Here is a 23,612-nt window from a genome sequence, read left to right as displayed (position 1 = left end):
TGTAGGCAGATGATATGCTTATTTAAATGAATTTCTCAGTTTGACAATGTGGAATCACATACTACCTGTTACAAAGAAGAATGTTTTCAAAGATCAAAGAAGTTATAATACATAACTTGAAATAGACTACTTTAGGACTTCCCTAACTAAATCTATATTTTGAAACACTTTTTTGTTTGGTTTCAGGTAGTCCCCATTTGTTAAAGAATAAATAACATAAATGAGCATGTAATAACGAAAGCATTTTACCCTTCAGATAAGTCTATCACAGGATGGTCTTTAGATGGTAATGAAGAACTCCTAATCAAGAATCCCCCCCCTTTATGCCTCCTACCACATCCAAAATTCCTAACAATACCTGTCAGCTTCTAAATGTAATCTAGAAGAATGTCATTAATCCATCAATGACCATTAATGTGTAAATACAGATTGACTTATAAAACAGTAATGAAACAAAGAACTGATGTCTTTTTTTTTTTTAACATCTTTACTGGAGTATAATTGCTTTATAGTGCTGTGTTAGTTTCTGCTTTATAACAAAGTGAATCAGCTATACATATATATATATCCCCATATCTCCTCCCTCTTGAGTCTCCCTCCCACCCTCCCTATCCCACCCCTCTAGGTGGTCACAAAGCACCAAGCTGATCTCTCTGTGCTATGTGGCTGCTTCCCACTAGCTATCTATTCTACATTTGGTAGTATATATAAGTCCACGCCACTCTCTCACTTCGTCCCAGCTTACCCTTCCCCCTCCCCGTGCCCTGAAGTCCATTCTCTATGTCTGTGTCTTTATTCCTGTCCTGCCCCTAGTCTTAATAAGAATGCAACCAAGTAAAGATTTAGATAGATTCTAGGTCAGGTGCTCTGGCCTAGGGAGGTCTAAAACAGCAGTGTGGTTTCTTAAAGAAGACAAGAGAAGCATGAGGGAACTGAAGTCAGTGGGTACAAGGAAGAGAAATGAAGAGAAGAGAGGAAGGACCTGCTAAAGATAAACTAAAACAACTTCACAATTTTGACATTGTGCTGATCTTGTCCCAGAGCCCTTTCTTCCTGAATATCTATAAAGACCTGCCTTCTTCTAGTAGGCAAGGTAGAAGGTGCTTGGCTTAAGAGAGGTAGCCCCACATGTGCAAGAACAGACCAGAATTAAAATCCAAGCTCTAACAGCAGCTGTGTGATCTTGTACATTACCTCTGTACCTCTCAGTTCCCCATCTGTAAAAGGGGATAATAATCCCTATTCATGGACCTTTGAGAAATAAAGAGATGGGTATGTCAAGTTCCTGATATGGTGCTTCTTCTCTTCATCTGCTCACCTGTTCTCCTCCATCTGATCACCCTGCAGTGCAGGAAAAAGGAAAGGGGGAGGCATTTTCCCTGGTAGCACATCTGAGGCATTTGTGAGTTGTTTTCTGATTTTCCTTACAAGTATTTGTGTCTTTTTACAAATTCTGCAGCCATTTCCAGGGAGAAATAAGTATCACTCCATGAATATGAACTGATTATATCTCATTTTCTGTCATTTCAGTACTCTTACAAAAAAGGTGAATATAGATTTGGAATATTATGCATCTTTATGAAATAAAACAAAACTAACACTAATTTATTGAGGGTTCATTGTATTTGGCAGTAGAGGAAATGAAAAGAAATATAAGACACACATCTTCTGCACTAAAGAAGTTAATTGATTAACGGTTCAAGGCAAGTGAAAAGTTTCAGAGGCATTAAAAATTAAACAACAGCTCAGACATAATAGGAAAGATGTCATGAGGCAGTTCATGATTAATTTCAAAATGAATTGCATAGACAATAATTTTTAAATGATTTTAAAAGAGAGAGCAATCACTTCCGTTTACATACTGAGGAAAGTTTGAAGCAGAAATTGGTGGAAATTGGTGTCCTGTGGGTTGAAATCAAGCTGCAAGCCTATTTAATTTGAAACTCTTAGTGTTGTTCTGTTTTGTTTTTGTGTCTTTTTTTAGTAAGTTGCCAACATGAAAATTGTGGAGAATAATGCCTATGGTCCAGGGAAGGCCTTTCCAGACTAAATTGGTTATCCTGGGAATTTAAAGGAAGAGGAACAAGAGAGAAATCCAATTATAGTCCTACTCTCCATTAGTTCATTCATTTGTGAATAGCATCTCTCTTCTATCTGGGCATTTCTAACATTGAAATATATTCCCTGTCTTTCCTGCTGTCAAAAATTCTTGTTAACAACAACCTTAAAGAGACTTACTATTTCTTGAGCTACCAGCAATAATTAAAATCATCAGGGTAAAAACCAGCAGTTCCTCCTCCTAGGTGATTATCAGCTTAGAGCTGGCTTCACGGGCTGACCACTTCATAAAGTGAACAAGCAGGTAATTAAATCCTCAAATCTGTAGGAATCCACAGGGTCTAAACACCAACAAGCAATTTTACATTTAAGACATTTTGAGAATCAGGCCAATGAATAAACAGATATCTTAGATTTGATTCCAGCATATACCCTGACTGCAAAGAAGCAAAATAAAAATGAAAAAGCTTTGCACAAAGTCGCTGTCTTTTTATTTAACACCATTATATTGGCAGAACATTGAAATGCTCTCATTTAAATATTCAGAAGCCCAGGATGGTTTGTTCTCCAAAAACTTTTCTTTATCATATAAACGTATGTCTATCCTTATAGGATTTAATTGACATTTACTTCTTCAAGTTGCTTGCAAGACTTATTTTATTCATTGAAAACACCAAACATTCTCTGAACCAATCTGTATATCCAAAAGATTTTTTTCATGAAATATTTCAAAGATGGGTCTACTCACACTCTAACTCCTGCAGAGTACAGCAGCATATTTTAATATCTTAACACTTTAGTCTCTAGATTTACCTTCTGAATTTTCATTGATAATCAGAAGAATCGCTCATATCCATATGCAATGTTAGAAGCAATCGTTTGAAATAGGAGGAGGAAAGACAAATATTTTCTAGCAGGGTAGAGCCACTAAACCATATGTATTATACCCATACCCACTTAGAACACCTCAACACATGAAAATTTGACTTTCAAAACATGAGACTTTTTTTACTTCATAAAACATTTTGAGTTGCTACATAGTGCCCCTTTAAACAGACATCACCTTAGTGTCTTGCACATAGTAGATGCTTGATTCAGTCATTGAATATGAGTTAAATGACTAAATGAGATGTTTATCAACATCCAAGTTTTATTTTCAACACAATTTCTTAGAAATATATATATTTTTATTATTTGAGTACACTTATTCTGTGGGGTTTAAGATCATCTTCACTCACTAATCTTTTTAAGAGAAGATAAAAACAATTCATTTTGGTCAAGCCTGGGGAATCTGCAACCTAGCCACGTTACAAGTTAGCCCTGAGGATATCCAAGAATCTGCTATAAATGCTTTCAATTTATAGTGTTTCAGAGGCTGAATGGCATTAGCCCACTAACCTGGCAGTTCAACCACTTGGAGTTATAATTAAACACATCGCAACCTTTCGTTGAAATGTCCATTTTTGTAGACACAGAAGGAAAATTGTGGAGAGCAAAATGACCTTGGTTACTGCACAATACTAATATGTTTTTCACCTAAACTAATATAGGGAAATAAATAAATAATAATAATGAAGCTGCTTTGAATTTAAAGTAGACCAAACTGGGCTGTAAGCACTGCTAGACAGAGGACCAAATATTTCTCTTAAGGCATGTAGTTCTAAAACTAAGAGTGTTTAAATTAGATCCCTCTGCTGGGCAAATTCAAACCTTTCAAAGAAACAATACCTCTTCCCAGACCCCCATGTAAGAATAAAACAATATATAGCCACAGGGCCCATGAAGATAAACAAAAGCTGGCAAATCGACAAAGTTCCTCTAGAGTATATGTACTCATTTAGGCAGCAGGAGGATAAACAGGACTCAAGGTCCAGCTTTGTTCCAGTCTCTATGGCACCAGTCTCTGGACATCATTCAGCTGAAATCAGGGCGAATATTAGCTGAGTGTTAAAGGGGTGAGTTTGAACCGTACCAGATGAGGAAAGTGGGGATTTCATTGTGTGGCTCTCTCCCTTGCTGGGAAATCTCTTCTGTTTCTTCAGTTACTCTTCACTCTTCAGCTCTGGCTTCTAATCTCCTTACTCTATCCAAATGGCTCTTACCGACATTACCCATGACTTCCTAATTACAAAACACTGTTGACATTTTTAGGCTTTACTTTAATACATCTTTCTGCAGCACTCAGCGTGGTAACTATTCCATCCTCCAAAGCCCCTTTCCTCTTGAGTCTCACGGACGTGTATGCTACCAGTTCTCGCGTTCTACCTCCTGTTGATCTTTTTCCATCTCCTTTGTGGAACTCTCTTTCTCTGCCTCCTTCTAAAATACCATTATTCCTATAGTATTATATTCTCTCTGGACAGGGTTTTGTTCTCTCTTACAACTTATTAAAAAAAACCCACAGTGGATGTCAGGGTCTAGGGGAAGGAGGAAGAGGGAGTAATTATTTAATGAGTATAAAGTCTCAGATTTGCAAGATGGAAAGTTCTGTTGTGAGATTTTTCACAACATTCTGAATATACTTAACACCGCTAAACTGTACACTTAAAAATGTTTTTTACCATGATAGATGTTAGATAGATGAGAAAGAGAGGGGGAGAGAGATTCCAAATCCCAAATTTAGGATAATTTTGGTTACAAAGAGCAGAAAAGCTATCTTCAGCACCTTGGCTAGCTCACTACATGGCTTCAAAATGGTTGCACCTGCTCCACGCTTCATATTCTCACACATCTCGCCTTATAAGCATTAAGGAACTCTCCCAGCAGGGCCCAGGAGACACCCTTATATTTCTCATTGACCAGAACTGAATCACCAGCCACTTCCTAAGCAAATCACTGGCAAGGGAAATGATATCACTATGACCAGAAGAGATGATTCAAGCTGAGCGGCTTCTCAGAAACCTTTGCTGAGGATGAGGTTAGTCTCCCCTTCCCAGAGCACATGGCTGCGCAGAGAAGGATGAAGGCACAAAGTCAGAGCTCTACCAGTAAGGAAGAAGGGACGTGGAGAAGATTTAGTTGGACAACTATGTCTGTTACACTGATCTCTCCTATGTGCAATAGACACATGGATACAACTGTTTCTGAAACATCTGCTCTCATATCTAACTTAACATGTACAAAACCAGTCATTATCTGCACTTCTTCTCATATTTCCTATTGCAGAAACCTGGGAGAGGTCTTCCACTCCTTCTTTTCCTATATAAACAACAATCCCCAATTCTGATAATCTTGACTCTTCATCTCATTTCTATTGCCACTACCTCCTAACTCATCTCCCTGCCTCTAGGCTGGCTTTTCCCAACCCACTCCAACTAGAGCAATTATTCTAAAGCACAGACCTGACCATGTAACTCTCTTTACAAACTGTCTACAACAGTGATTCTTTTGACTATGACTCCCTTGAAATCAGATGCAAAATTTTCTGAATGACTAAGTATGTGAAATTTTCTGGTAGACTATCCCAGAAAAAAATCCATGACCCAGAAAAGCTTAAAAAAACTACTGATAAAATGGATTTTAAAAAACTAAGATATTTAGTATGGAATATAAGACCTTTTATAATCTGTTTCCTGCCTACCTCTCCAGACTCATCCCTTACATTTCTTTCCCTTATATATTATGTTCCACTTAAACTACTTGCAGTTACTCAAGTAGTATAACTTGTGCCTATGTATAAACTAGTACTTCTTTCTAGACTATTTTTTCTGCCCTCATCCATTTAGCACATACCAATACATTCTTCAAAATCCAGCTTGTATATCACTTCCCCAGTAAAGCCTTCATTTATGGCCCCAGAATATATCATTTCCTTCTATGTACCTTCACTGTACAGATATTTTTCTATTTATAACACATTTGTCACTGTAATGTATATTACCTATTCTGTCCACCAAACTGAGCTGTCTGAGGAAATGATGGTGTCTTATCCTTTTTGTGTGTCCCCATCTCCTAGAATAAATCCCAATACAAAGTAAATGTTCACGAGGTATTTATTGAAAGGAACAACTTGAAAATATATATGCTCATAGTTAGTATATAATAATGGGATTGTGGATTAACCAGATATTGGGTATTAACCTGACAACTGCTTCCTTTCTCTTACCTAGCTTTAACAGCAATTGTTCTCTAACTTTAGTGTGCACCAAACTTACCACTGAAGCTTCTTAAAAATACATAGGGAAGCCTTGGGCCCTACCCCAGACATATTGAGCCAGAATCTCCAGGGCTACAGCTCTGACATCTGTTTTAACAATAAGCTGCCCAGATGATCATCACACACATCAAAACCTCACTCCTGCTCTCAAGAACTGACAGAAACCACTTTCCATTCCAGGACAAGGACCAAAGAAATATTCTCAATCTCTCCCCATTGTGGCCTTAGGCAGAAGGGTCTGTCACTACTTGTGACATCAGAGGATAATCCATTTTAATCACTGCCAACCTCCTTTCATTGAAGTTCAAGAAGAAATGTAAAAGGAACTTCAATCCTGTAAGTCATTTGGACAGTTCCAGCTGAAGAGCTAAAGCAGAAAATTAACATTCCAGCTCCCAGAAACTTTATTTCCATGTTTCTTCTGGGCATAAATAATTTGTAAGTCAAATAGAATTGTTCTGGACCTAGTGATTTTGCATAATGACTCATAGCATGATATTCAGGCTCACATTCAGTATTATTTTTCTTACATTTCCATAGAAGACTGACCACGCTATTCCCTAAACATCCCAACAGAGCCCCCAGCCAACACCCAGCCCCTGCCCAGACCAATCAGCCACTGAAAGAAAAAAATATTTTTTAATTTTTATTTATACAGTAAATCAGAAACGGTACAGAAGATGAACCTGGGCAAAGACCTGAGTGCTTGCAACCAGACTACAGCTGCACTCTCTTTGTTCAGGGACAGAGCAAGCATGACTCCTCAGACTCCCTCAAAGCCAGCAGACAATGGCTCTTCATTCACTCTTTATGAAATGAATCAGATATTGGTGTTTACTTATTCATATAAGTCTGATTACTCATCTTATTAACCATACTTCATCTTCCTAGTTTTATTTATGCATTGCTAACCTAGGTAAATATGGTGGCCATGGAGGTACCTTACTTCACAGATGTTTCCTCTCAATAAATCTCTTGCATATCTAATCCCATCTTGGCTTCTTAAAGGACCCAAACTGACACAGTGCTTGCTGTATTAAAGACTGTTGCAAACTCTTTGCAGCTACTCCCATTAAAAGGTGGAGACCCAGGGAGTCCAGTTTTCCAACCATCCATACCAGGATGCCAAGAGAAGACATCTGGGAACCTGCAGGCCAGTTCATCTGCCATCTGAGTACCACTAAGTTATCTCCAACAACATCATGAGCAGCAGAAAAATCACCCAGCCAAACTGCCTGAATTCTAGACCCACACAGTTTTTAGATGAAATAAAATAGCTTTTGTTTTAGCCATTAAGTTTTGGGGTAGTTTGCAGCAATACATTGTTCTTTCTTATTTAGTTGAGTTTAAAAATCAATAACCTATGTACATAATTCCTCACAAAAGAAAACGTTTTAAGAGTCTATATGAGAGAGTATTTTTCCGTAGTCTCTCAGGCTATAATTTTTGATGTAAGATTAGGTTTTATTCAAATCTAACCAGTTGAGTTCAATAGAAAATTCTTGTAATTTCAGATGCTAAGAAAGCACCTTTCAAAAGCTCCTCTACCTACGAGTTTTTAATTCATTGGCTCGCTTTCTATCTTAACTTTATAGAAAGCAACTCAATAATCTTCCAGTTAGCATGCAATTCTGCAATATTTTTTTATGCTCAAAAGAGGTAGGTAGGGGTCACAGGGAGTACAGTGGGAAGCTTTTCAAAAAACTGGGGCTGTTGAAAAGAGCATGCTGCTGCAGGCAGATTTGAAATGGAACACTGATTTTATTTTGATCAATAAATCCAGATAACACAAGGCATTGCCATTCTCAGACACTGCAGTTTTTGCTTCATTTTAACTGAATGTGTCTTGTGGAATCTTGTTTTATTCCATAAAACAGAATGACATTTTTTTCCCCAGTCAGACAGGCTAGACCTATCTAAAATCAATCTTTCAGCATGGCAAATACATTGTAAATTATAAGGCAATGTGTATACTAAAGCAAGTGTCATAGTTAATTTTAACAATTTATTAAAAGCATGTCAGGATTTTGATAATACCAGGGAGATGAAAATTTGTTACACAGCATGCCAGATCAGCCCAGTTTTCAATTTGAAATTATAGGCCATTGACTAATATGTCATCAGGTTCACATAGTATTTATGGTCGATATGCTCAAGAAATTAAAAGCACTCAATCTTAGGCAAGACATAGATGTGAATGACTAAAACAGAAGACCTGAAAATATTACAGTTGTTATACCTTTAATAGATGTTTTGATTTATTTTCCAAGGAACCCAACACCTGCTTTAAAATCACAGCTCCATGGAAATCTTCCAATGCCCTGGTGTCACCACGCCCCTTAGAGTCATCTACAATTCAGGCCATTCCAGTACCTTTGTTTTTATATTAATTGATCCCAAAGAATCAGACTGCATAATCCTAGCTTTTCACTGTATCTTTAGAAACCATTCTTTTTTTCTTTAACATCCTTCAAGAACCCCACATTTTTGAAGTATGTCATTCATTCATACATACATTCATACATCTACATATACCTTCTGTTGGAAAAGATTTTAAAAAGGAGAAAATTGTTTAGTAAAACATAAGTTGTTCTGTTTTGCAGGGGGAGGGGGCTGTTTGTTTTGTTTGTTAGTAGCTTGGCTGGTGAGCAAGCTCTGGAATTGATAAAGAAAGCCGATTCAAAATGCACAGGTTCGGGGATCTGCATTCCTATCCCTTTCGTGTTCCCTCTTCTGTCTCTTCCTTTTCTTTTTTGGTGATCCTATGCACCCTCTTAGCTACAACTGCCCCCTCTTGGCTGATGACCCACCATCTAGCTTGGACTTCTCTCCTAAGCTCAGCTTTGAAGTTCCACCTGTGTATGGCACATCTCCACCTAAGTGTTCTCTTCACAACTCAAAAATCAACATTATACTGAAGCTCAATTTATTCAAGTTCAATAAATACTCATTTAAGCTAAAACCTGCATTTTCAAGATGTGAAAACTGAATCCTAGAGTGGTTTACTAGATTATCTATAGCTGCCCAGTGGAAACAAATCCATTTCTCTAGAAAGAATGAATAAAACCTAAAATTTGTTCTTTGAGATAACCAATAAAATTGAAAAACTTCTGATTTATCAAGAAAAATAGAGAAGACATTTAAAAAATTATCACCATCAGGAAAGGATGATTTTCAGTTCTTGAATTTCCACTTATTCTTTATTATAGATGTCAGCTTTCCAGTGAAACTCCCCATTTGGTCATCAATTTTTCTTGAACATAATTTTTAGAGTTATTTTAAATTCCAATATCTGAATCACCTGTGAGTACTTTTATTCTCTACTCTTTCCCAAGGTCCTGTCTAGTAATAAATCAAGACATTGGACAGAAAAATTGTAGAGGGACTGAAAGGGTGATTCTTCCTCCAAAGGGCTTTTCTCAAGTTTCTAGAAGGCAGTTTTGAATAGGAGCAGAAACATTGACCCAATCAGGGCTTAAGCTGATTGGGATAAAGGTTTCAATCTTCCTCAAGCTGATCTATTTCTGGTTTCCTCTTATTTCTTGCATGTTGTCATTTAGAGCTCTCAGCTGAGAGTCTGGGCCCATTCACCTGGCAGACCTTGTACTCCAGTTTTTATCTCCCAGCACCACCAGATTTCTGATAGCTGCTCTCTGCTCAGCTTCTCTAATTCCTGGCCAGCACTGCCTCATGGGCAAATGTGGCTTAGAAGGTAAATATCACTTCTCTGCCATTCTCTTTATTCTAGGATTATGACTCTTCAAATTCTGGCTGCCTTGGAAACCATACAAAGCCTTCAAGCAGATGTTTTTCTGTATTTCATCCAGATTTTCTAGTTGCTCTCAGGGAGAGGATTGGTTAGCTCCAATCCAGTCCACCATAGTTGGAAGCCAAGATATATTTTGAAGAGACGGTGAATGGGATTTGCTGACAAAATTAGATGTGAGAATTGAGTGAAAGAAACCAGTTGAGAATGACTCCAAGGGTCTTGTTTTTGTTGTTGTTGTTGTGTTTCCCAAGAAACCATAAGAATGGAGTTGTAAGTAATTAAAATGGGAAAGGCTGGGTGGGGGAGACAGGTTTGGAGGGAAAAACAATAAGCTCAGTTATGAATACATTAAAAACGAGATGCCTGCTACACATAAAAGTGGTGATGCTGAGTAGGCAGTTGGCTATACACATCTAGAGTTCAGAGGAGTCCAAGATGGAGACATGAATTTGTGAATCTTCAGCCTGTGCTTTTGGAGTTTACAGGGTCGAGGTTAAGATACATACAACATTGGAATGCAAAACAGTGAGTGGCACTCTTTAAAAGATCGAAGATTTTTTTTAAATCTAAAAACTCTAAATGAATTTTTCAATTTTTATAGCAAGACTTTCAGATCAGAATATCTGAAGTAGAGCAGGAGAACAAGGCAGATAGAGGCAGGATTCTGTGCTTTCAAATAAATCCTACCACACTGTTTCTCTAAAGACAAACAATCATGATTACTTTGTCTTCTCACTCAGGTAGGAGGTTTGGCACCATTAATTTCCCTTTCCATCCTTCCTCCCAAAGGACTCCATCTGTAGAGAGGAGCCTGAGTAAGGAGAGAGTGGTATGTATTAAAAGAGAAACTAGACAGTACAAGAGGACTTGGGAAAGAGAATGAAAAATGAGGAGAAGAAAAAAAGTAAAATAAAAATACAAGCATACTTGAAAGTGAATAATCCTTGCGTCTGTAACATTTACTTATTTCTAAATGCTTATATTAGGAAGTCAGGGGGGCGTTGAGTCTAACCTTAGTTATCTATAGGAAATACATACCCTCATCATTAATTAGTAGTGGTCTTTACTTATTTAACTAATTAAACAACTTTTCAAGGAAGAAGAATAAACTTGCTTTTATAAATCTAAGAATCTCTACATTTGCTTTTTAAAGAGTCAGTTTTGTCTATTGCCCCCCTAAAACACTCTCATTTATCCTTTCATATACACTATCACCTATAGAGCAAGGATCCAAAGTTTGAGGACAAAATCAGAATCACAAAGTTTGAGGCTTGGGTAGCTGCATTTTTAAAATTTCCATCGATTTCAAAGCCTTGGTTAGCAACCATGATAAATAATTTTTTGTCTTTCCTCATTATTGATGTTATTTAGTCACTAATTGCCATAGACAATGTTTGTGTCCCTTCACAATTCATATGTTGAAACCTAACCTCCCATGTAATGGTATTTGGAGGTGGAGCCTTTGGGAGATGATGAGGTTATGAGGTCAGAGCCCTCATGATGGGGATTAGTGCCCTTATAAGAGAGACCCCAGAGAGCTCCCTTTCCCTTTCTGCCACATGAAGACAGCAAGAAGATGACTGTTTATGAACTAGGAAGCGGGCTCTCAACAGACACAGTATCTGCTAAAGCCTTAATCTTGGACTTCCTAGTCTCCAGAACTGTGAGAAATAAATGTTTACTGTCGAACCCACTCAGTCTATGGTATCATGTTATAGCAGCCTGAAAGGACGCAGATACTAAATGAAGAGTGGTCAGAGCTGCCACTGTCACTGAAAGGTACACATTCATGTCAGTTCTGGATCACCTCAGAAGCCTCTGCTATCATTCTCCTTCTCTTGGTTTCAATCTGACTTTTTGCCAATATCCATATAACTGACAGAATAATCTTCCTAGAACACCACATTGACCACATTACTCCCGGGTGAAGAATCTACCATGGCTTACTACGATGTCAAGTTCCTTTTTTTTAAATTTAAACTCAAGAATCCCTAAAATAATCCCATAATTCTTTATCCTTGCCTCTAATGTCAATCTCCCTAGTGTGTCATATAACAAAAATTCAATTCTGTTTATATTTTATTTAGTTTAATAAGGTCTTCTTATGATTTATAATGCAACATTCTGTTTGTGTGTAACGTATTATATAATTAGTACCAGACACTTAAGGGGTTGACTTCCAAGTGTTGCCATAAAGGCCACCTTGGAGAATATTAGGAAAACAAGCACTTCATGACCTAAGTGTCAGGAGATCAGAATTCTAGCTTCAGCTTCAATGCTAACTAATTACATGACCTTGGGAAGATCATTTTATTTCTTTAAGTCTCTGCTTTGTCATTTGCAAATGCAAGACTTGAATTCAATTATCTCTCAGGTCCTTGTAACTCTAATGCTTTATGAGGCTCTTACCTCTCACAGAGAAGGGTGAACTAATGACTAAAAATAAATAGCATTAGCTTACAAGTTCATAATTTTATAGAAAATAGGCATTTGAAGCAATCTAATAAGCTAAATGATACTGTGTTTAACAGATACATAGATTACATTTATTCTTATAGGGATTTTTATTTGTTTCTTCTTTTTGTCATTTGTGCAAAAAGTGTTTTGGCTTTTGCTTATGATCTAAAGCAGTCCACCTCTGACTGCTGTGTCTGCTTTACACAAACTCTACTATTTCCAAACAATTCCAATTGCTTTGAATCTGCTCACATCCAGTCACAATAAAGATAAAGCTGTGATAATATTTCTAAAAATAAGTTAAAATTATCTGAGAAGCCAAAAAGCAATAACCATAATAGAGATTGCTTCATCTGGCGAAAAATGAAGGGAACTGATGCAGATTTCCTGCTTCTTGGTCATTTTTACCTCCAAACTTTGCTCATACTCTCACCCACCCTGTATCGTGCTATCAGTCCAAATCCATTAGTTCTTTCAAGGTCAGACTCAAAATTCACTTCACTAGCCCTTCCCTCCTATCATACCTTTATTCCTCATGAGATAGGGGCCAGGCTTAGCTTCACTTTACTCCCTACCCATTTATGAACTCTCTCTCCCACTTTAAACATCTACATCAAGGTACCATCATCTTTGCTCTCCTAGCTGCTCAGGAAGCACATCCAGATGTGCCCACTCCAACTTTTCATCCTCCACCCTAATATTCTACACCAAGTTTTAGCTATATCCTGGCCTGTTCTTTTGGATTACCAATATATTAAAGCAAAAAATATTGATGATTAAATGCTAGCATATATAGATGGGAATAAAAATATATTTATTAAATTCCAAAGTTAATCCACACTATGGAAACATTTGATAACATGAAAAAAGGAAAAAAATAGACTTCTGCATAGTAGAGTTAACTTTATCATATATCGGTCTGACTGGAGGTTAAGCCTTCCATCAAAATAGAGAATGATCTATATAATTCTTCTGATTGCTAGATAGAAGACAGAGAAAACATTCCAGATAATGTTAATAGCCAAGTTGCATAGGAGGAAGAAGGAAGCTTTTTGAGAGACAGTACATGGTAGTAGTTAAGGGCACCAGTTCTGGATTCATGCTGCCCAAGCTCAAACCCCTCTGCCAACTGCCAGTACGAAGACCTTGAACAAATTACTCCCCATCTCTGTGCCCACGTCTCCCAACAATACAATAGAGATAGCACTAGCCCCTGCTTCATGGAGTTTTTGTGAAGACTAAATTGTTCACACATATATAATGTGTATAGAATAGATTAGTGTTTCCAATGATTGTTGCTATTGTTAAGAGTCCCTCAGTTAAACATGTAAAGCAGCAAATTAAGAACAGAAAGAGCTGGTAACGAAACCTGCACTCAAAGTGTGAGTTTTACAAATTGCAAGTAAAACCACTGAGAATTTTCAGCCATCAGTCAAGCAATCCTGATTCGAGCAGGGAAAACACATTATGAAGAACCTTGTGGAACACAGAAGAGGATCATCGCATACACAAAGATTTCAAAGAAAGAAGGCCCAGAATAGATCCAGAAGAGAACATTCCCTTAGCATCCAATTCTTTAGTTGCCATTAATGCTGGAGCAATACTGTGCGTCATAGTGGAGTTTTCCACATGTACATATAAAATATAATGTTTAAGTTTATTAAGTAGTTTTATATTAATTAAATACAGGTCATCTATGTGGGTTCAGCTCCTCCCCTAGTTATACTTAATGTTGTTTTTATAGAACAATATAAGAATACCTAAGTAGATATTTGTACCTTGTGATCCAAGTGTCTGGAGCAGCTGCGATGCTGGATCAGGGGATGGACAGACCAGGCAAGAAGCTCTTCTTCCACAAAGGTGCCTGAAGGAGGCCTATTGCTTGTTGTGCTGCAAGTTCAAGGGGGCAGTTCGTCTGAAGTGTCCTGTTAATTATTACAGAGGCATGTGAAGGCTTACCTTAAAGGAACGGGTTCAATCATTTCACACAGTCCACCTCCCTCCTTTCCAGACTCCTGTATATGTGCATCTCCAGTATACAGAGACAGCCAGCTTCTTGCCTTCTTTCTCTTGTTCTTCCCAAGGCTGCTCCTTATCCGCCTCTCCTCCTAGTGAACTAATACTATGTCTTCTTCCCAAGAGCTGCCTTTCTTTCTCTAGTCAACATGTCATGTGACCCCTTGCTTTCTGTTTCCCCTACCCATTACACAGTAGTTCTCTGTAACTTCCATTCTCTAACCTGTTTGCACATTATTTTCCTTTCTATATCGTTGCTCCCTTTATTTTTAACAAGCTCTGTGCCAGATTACTAGTGTCAGTTATTAACCTCAAGAAAAATGTGTTCAGGAGAATCCCCTGGCAGTCCAGTGGTTAGGACTCTGAGCTCTCACTGCCGAAGGCCCAGGTTTGATCCCTGGTCAGGGAACTGAAATCCCACAAGTTGAGTGCCGTGGCCAAAAAGAAAAAAGAAAAAAAAAAACGTGTTCCCTCTGTTCATTCTATTTCTGACTTAAAAAGTTAGCATAGCGCTTCCCTGGTGGCGCAGTGGTTGAGAATCTGCCTGCCAATGCAGGGAACACGGGTTCGAGCCCTGGTCTGGGAAGATCCCACATGCCGCGGAGCAACTAGGCCCGTGAGCCACAACTACTGAGCCTGCGCGTCTGGAGCGTGTGCTCCGCAACAAGAGAGGCCGCGATAGTGAGAGGCCCACGCACCGCGATGAAGAGTGGCTCCCGCTTGCCACAACTAGAGAAAGCCCTCGCACAGAAACAAAGACCCAACACAGCCAAAAAATAAATAAATAATTAAAGGTTCTAATAATTAAAAAAAAAAAAAGTTAGCATAATCTTGATGATTTAACAATAGTGCTGACAACATACATGTGTTAATTAAATGGCAAACCTCAATTTTTGTCAGATGTAGGGTATAATAACCTTATTTTTATCTTTGCTTCTTTACAGCAAGTATTCTGAGCTGATACTAGGAAAGTCCATCCTCAACACACTGATCCCTCCAGCTGACTTAAGAAAGGATAGTGATGATGTAGCTTGCCAACAATACCCCTGGAAATTTGACTATTCTTGTCTAATGACAATAAGAATGATGAGACATTAGTCCCTAGGAAAGAGATTTTTCCTTTACTGAGGCTGGTCGGGGCTGTCAACTACCATATCTGAGCACAGTATTAAAGTTTCATGAGCTTCAGTGGTCAAGGAAAAGTTTATCCGAAAAGGAGTAACAGAGGCACAATTCCAGGTTAGTATCTAGGAAGTAAACATGTTTACTCTGTAAACAGGATACAACTCAAGAGGAAAATTCCAGTACCTTATTATAAAACTCATGGACATATGTTTTTATTATAGGCAAAATTATATATGGAGAACTCCCAGGCTCTCCATATTTTACCTGCCTCAATAGCCAGGAGACATAGGAAATGCTGTGATTGCCCTTAGTGAAGATATCTATCTGACCAGGAAAGACCACAAACAAAACCACAGGGTGGGCAGCAAGCCCAACAAGCCAAGGGACCCACCCCAGTAAAAAGCAATGATCTGACCTGATCAGCAGGCAGAACACAACCATAGTCAATCTCTGTTCTAATTTTTATCACCATGGATTGGTTTCACCTGTTCTTGAATTTCTTATTAATGGAATTATCAATATGTATTCTTGTGACTGGGTAGCAACATAAAATTTTTGAGCTGTGTGCATCAGTAATATTCTTTTTTGTTGCTGAGTAGTATTCCACCGTATGGATGTCGTATAATGTATCTATTCAAGAAGCAAGTTGCTGGATATGGCTAATGTACAGAATTTATGTGGGGATGGTTGAGAAATGGAGAGTACACCTCAAAATAAACCTGAAAAGAAAGACAGGACCAAAATCACGACACGTGGCTTACTGAGGAGTTTGGACTTTACCTTAAGGGCAATAGGACTTGGACTTTACCTTAAGGAGTTTTAAGGGGTAGGGATAATCAGACACCAAAATCCAGATTATCACTAATGGGAAATCTCAATCTCTAATCAATAATTACTTAGAATTCACCTCAAGGTCTGAGTCTTATAACTGTCAACCAGAGTACATGCACTCCCTCTAATATCCTTCATTTTCATATTCAGCTAAGATATTTTGGGCATCTACTATGTCAGGCTCTCTGTTAGGAAATGTCACGTACATGACAGTTCTTAAGATTCCTGCTATCCTCATTGCCCCATGAGGGTATTCTTACATCTGCATGATCCACCTCTGCCACACAGCTTGGCCACTTGAGTCTGCTCTGCATTTTCCAGTTGCCTTGTGATAATGGGAGGATTTGACCCTGCTCATTCTTTTTGGAGGAAAACATAAATTGGTGATTGGAATTACAGCTAAAAGCAGGTCTCCCCACAGTACAGACACATTGTTTCAGCAGCTCAGAGGTATTAGTGTTAAAGCATTTCACGCTCAATCTCGTATGAGCTGGTGCCAGTTGGACAACCAGTTGGCAACTGTCGGTTGGATGGCCAGCTGTGGCAGTTTTCTGGAATATCTGATGGAAAGATTTTTATGAGTCTTTTGATGGGACTAGAGCCAAGAATACATTCATACAACATACCCTGGACCCTATTTGTTACAGGTAGCTCCAACATAAAAAATAGAAAAAGAACAAGGGACATCAATTTCTAAAAGTTTTGAAAAGATCCAAAATCATATGCTTGTTTTATCCTCCTCCATTTAAAACTGATTTTCTTGAGTACAACTATTTAAGAAAATAAAATTTTAGTAAATATAACTGTTTTAATACAGGGGAAAAAAACTGCTCACTTATAGAGCACTACATGCTTCATAAAATGCTTTGCGAGTCGAGTTTTATGTCAGGGAATTTGGAAGGCAGGTTGGCAAGTGATGCCAGACATTGTAGAGAGAAAAGAAAGAGAAATAGTAATGCCTGAGGAAAACAACGGAAAGGACATCTCTGTCCCCTGGCCTGAGATGAGAAAGGTGAGTTATTTGCCAGCAGTGGGCCTCCTGGAATTCAGGAAACAAAGAATACAATGAAGGTGGGCTAAGCTCAGGGATCCCAGAGGAAACTAAATGCAGATTTCTTGGCAAGAAGGAGAAGCTGAGACTACGAATGCTGACAGACTGGAAGTGACCCCCATGGCAAAGGCTTCTGATGGGCAACTGAGGACAGAAAGACTCACCAGCCAAGACTTCAATGGTCATGAGGCAGATGAACATTTGGAAGACTGACTGTTTTGCTGGATTCTCAGTTGTTTCTTCTTAGTCTTCAGATAAAATATGTGCATGTGTGATATGTGTGGAGCAGTATAATTTCAGGATATAATTTATAGTTTGCCTTACATTCCCTTTCTCTTCCTTTGCTTTTAAAGGCTCCATGTTTGTTTGCTTCAGGAGAAGTTCATGGCAGGGCAATCTGTTCTTTCTTTTCATAAGCTTAGCACTGTGGGAGGAATGAGGTTTGAAAAGAAAAAGATGGCCCCAGCCTGAATTATGAGCCTTTGGACTGGGAGTGGTACTATTATCCATGGTCACACAAAACTTCAAGGAAACTGGATCCTATGTGGGTCTTCTGGATTGACCAGAGCCCCATGATCCAAGAATGGCATGGGGAAGGCAGAGCCACCTAATTGAAAGAGTAAGGCATGCTGGCAGAAGAGGTACTTCTCTGGTTCCACTTTCTTTCATTCTCCAAGCAGTCCAAATCTTCAGGCCAATAGTAAGGGACAGAAAGAGTATCCATACAACAGACTACCACTGTCCCCAGCCAAGTTGACAGGTGAGGAAGTACAACTGGGTTTTCAGTGCAGGTGGATGGGAAGTTCAGGCAGGCCCACGTGAATTCTCAGTTGCTTGGTTGATTATCACTGAACATCACCCATGTTCTTTGCCCAACAGCTTTTAGACTTCAAAGATAAATTTAGTCCTTTTACAGTTAAAAAAGTATTTCCCTCATCATTTTATATATTATTTGCAGCATGAAACTATCAGACCTGACCTTCCCCCCAAAATGAAATTGTAAAACAATATAAACCTCTAGCTTCGTTCACTGATCCAACAGTGATCAACCTCTAGTTTTGGATCCAACCTCTAGTTTTGTTCACTGATCCAACTCTACTCTTCAACAGTCTCTAACAATCTCCTTTAACCTGGAAGAAGTTTCTCTCACCTCAAATCCCAATGGACATCAGCTTTGAAAACAGAACCCATAAAGTCCTCCCACAAACTTCTCTAGACAAAGGAGCAGGAGCTCTTACTATTTTCTTGAATGGAGAAGAAAAAGGAGGTTGTTTTTTTTTTTCATTATAAAATTATTGTAAGATAAAGGCTCAATGTCAGGGCAACCGGGAGCAGGATAGGTACAGTTTCATCACTCCTTAAATGTTAATTCTTTTGGGTCTGACAACTGTATTCGAGGCTTCTCTCCTTTTTTGGGCTGAAAGTATGTAGAGCCACCTATGTTCTAGCTAACATTTTAAAAAATTTACTCTCTTAATAATGGACGTTTCAGTTATACCCATGGTAGAAAGATGATGAGTGACCACTAAGGTCTATCTGAAACTTTGGTAGTGTATATGAAGCTTGGGGAGGGGACACTCAAAGATGGCTACAGTCACATTCCCTCCAGCCCAGCAGGAAAAGAGTTGAAACAGTATAATTCCGTTTCCCTCAGAGGAGAGGCAGCAGTTACACACGTAATCTCAAGAGCCAAACTTTGTGAGTGGGAAACCTGGCTCTATCAGGATTATATGACTTTGGATAAGGTTCCTGACCCCTCTGTGCCTCAGATTCCTCACCAGCAGAGTGAGAATACTAACAGTATATGTTTCAAGTGTTGTTGGGATGATTAAGTTAAAATGTATAGACATCCATACGACAGACAGCAAGAAAGGGAAAACTGAGAGGAAAGGACATTCCTTCCCAGAAGTTTCACACACCACTTGTGTTTATGTTCCATTCACCAGAATGTAGTCACAGGGACACATTCTGTAGTCAAGGAGATATGATCTTTATTCTGAGAATCCATGAACTAAAATGTGCAGGGTTGCATCTCTGAGAGAAAAGGAGAATAAATATTGGAGAAATATTTGGAAATAGCACTTTCTACCAGAGGCATCTATTGAAAGACTGAATTTGTGGATGGAGATTCACACCTGCTACATAAGGTTATTTTGTCTCTTTCAACAGCCTATACTGAGGTCTTGCAAGATGTGTGAGGTGAAGAATGTTGTTCTTCTCCAGGATGTAAGTAGTTCCACATGGTTGGGAGAAGATAAGCTAAGGAAGAAGATATTCCTAAATTTAGAAATCTTGCCTCCTACAAAAGAGTCTGAGCAAAGTAAGAGTTACCCAAGAATAATTTCATTTGATTAGCTAGCTTATGAATTGGACAGGGCAAGCATTATAATCCTGAGTTTATACATGAAGAAAATTGAAGCTGTTTGAGGTTTCTGTGTTCACACAACTGTTCAATGACAAAACCTGGTCTCTTATCCATGACTCCGGACCACAAAAACAAGCAATCTTTTCATTAAACCAAGTTTAGTTTTATTACATAACTAAATATTGAATCACTATTCACAGCACTTTTCACAAGAAGAAATGGCTCTGAGCAAAGTAGTGTTCTTGATAAAGTTTTATTTTAGGAGCTGGGCATCTGAATTCTGTTTTCAACCCTACTATTACTTAGTTTGTGACTTGGACAAGTAAGTAATATTCGTGTGCTTGACTTACCAGATTGAAAAATGTGAAAACTTTGTAACTTTACTCTTAGTTCTATGTTATGTGTCAGCAACTACAGTATAAGCTATTCCCAGGCAAGAATCTAGCCTCCATGTAACAGACAGAGAACCACCTGTCACTGAGCATACGAAAATAACTCTATAATATGTGACCTGTTGGACTAGGTGACCTCTAAGGTTTTATGGAAAAATGTTGGGATACCCCTGAGGCATCCAGAAGCACTCAGTAACTGACTGGTAAATAAGGAAAAGCACCTCTGATTTACACTGCTTGGTGAATAAATCATTTGATACTTGTGGCAAGTGAACCAAAAGGATATTGAGATAGTCTAAGAAGCAAGGTGAATCAGAAAAGAGTCTGGAAAAAAATTATTTTTTAATGAATTTAACCACTGGTAATTAGGATTGGCAGTATAAATTAGCATAAACACACTGTCCAAATGGTAATGCAACTAGAACATTGTTATAAATTCTTAACGCACTCTTTAAGAATAGAAAATGACAACTCATCAAAGAACAATTCATCAGGGTTTACCCAGCACTGACCTGAGCGCTTCATTGCTCTGATCTGTGGAGCCCATTTCAATATACTAGGCAAAATGCTTCGAGTGGAGAAAAGAGAATTTTCATATAGTAATAGTCTGGATTAGTAGGTTTCAAAACTTCTTGGTGTAAGAAAATTGTCCCATTTTTCAAAGGGATTAGTAGGCAGAAATCCAATATAAGAACAGTAAAAATAGCAATAACTAATACTGAATATTACTATGTGGCAGGTGCTGATATAAATATATGTGTCAATTTATTTAAACCTCACAGCAGCACCCAGATATTGGTAATATCATCCCCAGTTTGCACCAGATGAAGAAAGTTTGTAATAGGGAGGTTAAGTAAATTGTGAAGATCTCCCGAGTTGTAATGGAAGAAGCCAGGTTTCTATGAACAAGTCTGCCCCTGAGCCCAGTTACACTCTTTGCTTTTATATGTAAAAAAAACAGATGTATCAGAGCTGTTCTGGTTAGAAGTGAATGGGTATGATGGACCACTCCCCAAGGGCTGCCTACTGGTCTAAATGAAACCTACCTTCAGAACATCTCATATATGGATATCTGGAAAAGTACCTGTGATGCTGTCTTTGGATTTACAAGACAGAAGTCTCTCCCTTTATAACTTAATATTTTTAAATACATTTGAACCCTTTGTATTTGATTTTTCAGAGTCAGATCTAAGATACAGTCATGTCTGAATGAGACAACAATCAATTTTTTGAAGTCTCCAATCTAGAGCAGAGGTACAGAAGTAGACAGTAGATTCCCCATAATGACAATAAATGTTCAGGGTAACTACAATAGGTGTCATATGATTGTAATGACCTCATAGAACTCTAGCCTTTATATAACCAAGAGGTGACCAACAACCATGGTGGTTAGAGAAATGTGTTAAAGAAGCAAAAGCTATAGTTTTCATTTCTACGTGGTAGGTAACTCAACTTTAGTCTGTTTCTAGGCCAGTACTTGCCTCTTTAATCAGAGTGAACTTCCTTGCAAGTGTAAGGTTCTTTTCTCTTTCTGAGGTCCTTTCTCTGTCACACAAAGTAGAATGTATCCCCCAATCACCGTTTTGTGATAAATGCAAGTGACCAAGATAGACAAGATGAGAGTATGACCAACAAACCATCACCAAAATTCAACTACCCTGGGAGACACACACCCAAGCATATCACCCTGACTATACATCAGGGTATGTATATCATTGTATGATATTTTTTATTCAAAAGACAGCATAATTTTGTATCTACAGGAACACAGACCTCATAGAATAGTAAAGAAACTTCCATGTGCTTTTAAAATTCCTTTTTATAATTCAACTCAGTAAATGTTAATCTAGCCCCCTCTCTGTTCTTAGCACCAGTGACACTAAGCTGACAGTGACACGGTATCACCCTGTCAGTATAATCTTAATCATCTTTGCTCATTTGTAAACCTTTATCTGTCAACCATTCGTCTCTCATTATGGGTGAAAATTTTCATCCTTAAATACTTCTCCCTCAGCAGTGAACAACTCCAGTGCCTCTCCTGACCTGGCAACAGTAGGGAGGAAGTACTACTCATTTCAGCATCACAGAAGCAGCCTCAGAGGGCAACGAGTTTCCAGGATAGGCTTAGGCAGGGTTTACCCAGTGGAAGTTTAATCAACTTCACTAGTGGTTGTGAAGAATTATTGAGCCATATCCACACATGATAATCCTCATCTTGCTTTGGTCCGTGTATTATAGAGGTTTTACCAGCAGGATGAATTGGCTGTTCCAGAAAAAAATAAAATAAAAAAATCCTCTACTCTGACAACGGTGTATAAATGGGACAGATCTGATAGGTCAATGGTAGGAAGGAAGATCTTTTCCATATTTAAATCTGAAATTTTCTAGTTTCTACTACAGAAATGGGCAGAAGGATGGAATATATGCACTGGATAGAAAATGAGATTTCTAGTTCTAGGCATCAGTCCTTTACAAGAAGTTCCAATTATTAATAATCTTTTCAAAAAACATAAACAAAGAACATACATCAATTCATAATAGCACCAAATTTGGCTTGAGATTTTGAAAGCCTATTATTTAGATATGCAACTGGATAACTACTTTTCCTGCTGTGATCAGAGATTATAAAGTATGCAAGTGTGAGATTGCTAAGCTTCACTAATTACCTTGTCTTACATTCAATCTTACTTTGTTTTTGTTTTTGGGGTTTTTTTTTTTGTTGTTGTTTGTTCTTTTACACAGATGCACGTATAGCCCTTTGGTGAAGTATGACTAGCACAATATCAAGAGTTCATACTGGAAAGTATAATTGATAACAATAATTTAGTAGCACTTTTACAAAAAAATTGATAAAACTGCTGTACAACTCTAGAATGCACAGAAGTTATGCAATTTAGTAGTCATTTACAAAGGAACATAAAAAATAAAGTACCCATTTTTCCCAAGAGAAATGGAAATGCAATTTCCCAAGCAAAATCTATTCATGTTGGGATTTTTATTAGCTTTCTGTAATGGAAAGGCTATTAAATATATATTGTTTTGTGCTTCTGAATAGTTTTCACATCTTCTTAAGTGAAGACAAGATCAGTATTGCATTATGAAAAGTACCATTCACGCATTGTAAGCACCAGTTCACAATGCAACAGGCTGGAAAAGGCAAAATAAATTCCAAAATCTAAACAGGGCAAATGTGTTAAAATGAATGATAGCTTTATTACTTACTCCATAGATACCACGTAAAAGAACAAAAATCTGAGATTTGAAGCTAGCTTTTACTGAAAAGATCTTTAAAGCCATTTGTGTGAAAATGCAATGACACCTAGTGGCAGATTCAGCTCATCACTACTCTATACTCACCAAGAGAACTTTGGGCCCACTACCATTTTAAGACA

General features: G+C 38.0%; 1 protein-coding gene and 1 long non-coding RNA gene across 7 annotated transcripts in view; one reads left to right on the top strand and one right to left on the bottom strand.

The window, feature by feature from the left end:
- Window positions 1–23,612, bottom strand: part of LOC309632498 (uncharacterized protein) — a 615,011-nt gene that overhangs the window by 539,495 nt on the left and 51,904 nt on the right. For all 6 annotated transcript variants that reach the window (XR_014246932.1, XR_014246933.1, XR_014246934.1 and 3 more), the window contains one exon: window positions 14,219–14,365. The gene's annotated coding sequence lies outside the window, so the exon portion shown is untranslated. The remainder of the gene's footprint in view (window positions 1–14,218; window positions 14,366–23,612) is intronic.
- The window catches only part of LOC309632550, a 385,961-nt gene that overhangs the window by 336,686 nt on the left and 25,663 nt on the right, over window positions 1–23,612 (top strand). The window lies entirely within an intron of this gene.

Source organism: Balaenoptera borealis, assembly GCF_965194805.1.
Source record: "Balaenoptera borealis genome assembly, chromosome: 7".
NCBI lineage: Eukaryota > Metazoa > Chordata > Mammalia > Artiodactyla > Balaenopteridae > Balaenoptera > Balaenoptera borealis.
The sequence above is the reverse complement of the archived record's forward strand: the minus strand, read 5'-3'. Positions and strand labels throughout refer to the sequence as shown.